General features: G+C 38.5%; 1 pseudogene; it reads right to left on the bottom strand.

Annotated features, from left to right (window-relative positions):
• Positions 1 to 1,157: 1,157 nt before the first annotated feature.
• LOC104460618 lies at positions 1,158 to 2,786 on the bottom strand (annotated as a pseudogene).
• Between the last annotated feature and the right edge of the window lie 1,135 nt (positions 2,787 to 3,921).

Here is a 3,921-nt window from a genome sequence, read left to right on the forward strand (position 1 = left end):
TGATTCCTGCTATAGCGACTGCATGTATTGCATGCATTTTAAACTCCTCCTAGACTTTGATATATTGTACATAATCCTCTACCAGATGACAGATTTAGATGGAGGAAAGGAAGCTGATTTATTTCTAATACAATCAATTTATTCTTAACCGAGCCATGACAGTTTTTATAAGATGGGGCTGAATTTATGGGCTGAAAGGAGGACCTAAAAGGTTTTTGAAGATTTGAAGAACACTTTCAGGAAAAAAGAAAGGAAATAAACAAGCCTTTCTTTTACTTCTCCTTGGATACAAGAAATACTTTTCACAGGGACATGAGACTGAGAGAATGAGTTACTAGATAAGAAATCCATGCTGTGGTTTTCTTACATGCTTCTCATGAGCATGACAGTAAAACAGCAATGCAAGATATTGTACATAATCTTTCCAAAACTATCAAAAACAAAGGACAGGAAACAACATGCAGCTGAAAATCCAGCTGACACTTTATGTCTCACTGAGGAACCCTGCAAATAGGCACAATAAATCTGTTTGACCCATGCATGCTCCTGGTTGCCTGCAGAAGACCTTTGCAGTTATCGTCCTTGCACACAGGAGGAATCTATCAGCTTCCCAAAGCCAACTCTTTGCTTCTGTCTGCCTGGTACTAGGGTATTAGGGATCACTCATGCCAGCTTGGGAACAGGATTTATAAGAAGCATGTTGCAAATCCAGTGCTAACCAGCCAAAGAAAGGAAAATGAACTATCACCTCTATTTCTCTAAAAAAAGATTAAATAATCTAGGGCTTTTTAGAAGTCATAGAAATCCTGCACAAGCCATCCCAGCGAGCCATCTGCTGAAGTAGGTTAGCTTTCAGAAGTTTATTTTCTTGTGATGCTTTTGCTATTGTATTTGTACAAGTTCTCTACATTCTGGAATTGTTTCATCTTCCAGGCATAATGCTTCAAAATGAGTCCTTATCTTGAATGCCTGTTTGAGGAAACCCTTAAGCTCTCAAAAGTCAAAGCTATATTCTTCTCCCTGTATGGCAGTCAAAGAAACATTTATTTGAAAAGTAGGATTACTGCAGATACCTAGTTACATATGGTTATCTAAAGGGCCACTTTGTTTTTACCACATGGACAATTTTAATTGTATTCAGATTATATGAGAGTCAATCATAAGAAAACATTTGTCAATTTTTCTTACCTCCAGTAGTTGTCACCTATGAAAAAGTCTGTCTTCCCTGTGTTTTTGTTACAAACAGCTGCGTCAATTTTCTTAACACCTTTAGGGAAGCCAAGTGTGTTGATATTCTTTGGATAACCAAGCAACATCTGATATCTACTGATAACCCAGAATTTATTGCTAGTGATTTTGAGACAGTAAGAGGAAAGCTGCACTCCCTTAGTGTAGGTTGTAGGAAAACTAGGTGAAATGACCTAAGGTTTTTTATTTATTTATTTGAAAAGTGAATTTTATGCACATAGAGCTACCCTTCCCTCATCCAATCTTCCTGCAAAATTAAAGGCAAGAAAAATTTAAAGACAACCTCATACTTCACCTTTGAAAAACAGGATCTGCTCTTTTGTGTTCTCATATGCAGCTTGAATACCAGATGGCAGCGTTGGCCAGAGGGCAGAAATTAATTCAAGTTCAGCTTCTGAGTTATCGGGATAGACTCGCCATAAGTGCCTGATTTAAATATGAAACAGCTTTTGTTGTATGTAATAAACCACAGACATTTCAATATACACACAAGAATGTGAACAACGTTGTGACTTACAAGCTCTTTCTTGTCAGTGGAGCTACCTGGGGTGATGTGTCAGAAACTAAAACACCCCCCTCAGTGGGAACTGAGGTTTTTTTATTCTGGCTTCTTTCTGGAATTACCCTTCTTGTTGGTACTGATTGATTAATGGTATCAGTTACCAGTAGCTGAAAAATTCTGTCTGTTCCTGTACCAGAGAGTTATAGGGTCCCAGCTGAGCCTGACTGTAAGTTATTCCTTGTATACCTGGATGACCTCAGGCTTGCACAGGTCACTGAAGGAGAGATTGGTTCAACTATGTGATAGAAAATATAATTTCTTAGGAAACGGTTGGAACATTTATTCATGTCACTGCTTGGTGCGACTATCTATATGTTTGAGAATAAAGTTTTATTGAGACTAAAATGTTTTCTGGAAAAAAAATGAAGCATTTTTTTTCAAGGATCCTGAAAAATATTAATATAACTGATATCTGTTGATAGTTTTGCTTCCATGAACTGAAAACTATCTGTCTCATTATAAATCCCATAACCACAATCATGTGAACCACCCAAGTATTCAGTCTTTGTAGAAATAACGAAAAAATAAGCCTCACAGAGATAAAAGTCATATCAGTATTTACCTGCCCTTTAGAAAAATGACTTCTTGTCGGAACATAGTTATAGCATCGAAAGATATCTGGGAGCCACAGGTTTTAGGTGAGGTAGGGGTGGCTGGCCTTTTATCTGGGGCATTTGGTCGAGATCCTAACAGGCATGTTTTAGAAAGGATACAACAAATTGGTAGAAACATTAAGGTTTTCACATATAAATGTTTTTTTGATTTTACGAGAATACAGTGAAACTTTGTGAAATAGATGATTTCTCTCCTGCTTACTTTTTTTTTAAGCTGTAGATTTTACTCACCGTAAATGGACTGGATGCCACTTATATCATCTGCAGAGAGAGGAAACGTAGTTAGGGAACGTCAAGGCTTTCTGGTCATTAGAATGGGAGAGACCCAGGGCACGGCCGAACTCATGAGCAGCAACAAGGATTCAACAAGTTGAATCCTTAAAAAATGGATAGAGATAAAAGATCCATCAAATTTTGGCCTACAAATGTCTGATATACTGTGAACACAGCAGGGGTATGCTCAGTGGTGGTTTTCATACAATATGCTGAACACAGCAGGGCTATGCTCAGTGATGGTTTTCATACAATATATTGAAATTCACTAGGATATGCATGTATGTAAACTTATATTTTGAATAGGAAAAGGTTGTGTTCTTCCCCCACTAGAACTGAGTGACTCTTTCCTGCTGTTCTTTCTGTTAGCTACTGAAGGTATGTGTGTGGTATGAGTAGATGTCTGGGGGTGAGTGTGGGTGCAGCTCTGACGAATGTCCTGGCAGAGTTCCCTGGCTGAGCTAGAACAGATTAGATAGTGAATCAGATCAAACTAGCAGCTCTCCAGGGCAAGGATAAGCACTCCATGCTCACTTGAGGTACCAAAGTGTCACTCTGTGCACAGTGACCCCCCCTCATACAAACCTGAGAAAGGTGAGATCATGAATAGACAAGGAAAAATATTTTAGCAGAGTGATTTACCTTTTTATCATTAGGACTTTAAAATGTATTGCTTCTTTATAGCCTTGTCAAATAAAATATATTTTTAAAATATTATGCTGATGCATGCTTATTCCCAGTGAAATATGTTAACTCAGTAAATAGATAAAATGAGGTTCCCAGTGAAATATGTTGACACAGTAAATAGATAAAAATGAGATTTCCTTCATCATGCATTAAATTGCTTGTATCCCCTCAAGTAGCACACCTTTCTGAATTAGGGAAAATTATCATCTGCAGTGCGGACCAAGAGCCAGCAATATCAACAGACTTAGTGAAGATCATAAGTCTGTGGCAGAGCAGAGGACTGGTCATCGATTGCCCAAGAAAGATTGGCTGAAGCCAAGTTTTCCATTTCTCTAAAAAACAAACAAAGCCTCAATTTTTCCACAGGTATGTCTCATCCTCCCCTCTCACGAGTCCTCCACGCTCTCCAACAAGTTCTGCAATGCCTGGCTGATGGAGGTGTGCTGTTGAGGAACAGCAGCAGAACTGGGATTGACCCATTCAGTCCCAGTGTAGGGGAAGAATTATATTTTATCAGCATGACACGTCAACCCCTCT

This window comes from Pterocles gutturalis, unplaced genomic scaffold (assembly GCF_000699245.1).
Source record: "Pterocles gutturalis isolate BGI_N339 unplaced genomic scaffold, ASM69924v1 scaffold12056, whole genome shotgun sequence".
Lineage (NCBI taxonomy): Eukaryota > Metazoa > Chordata > Aves > Pterocliformes > Pteroclidae > Pterocles > Pterocles gutturalis.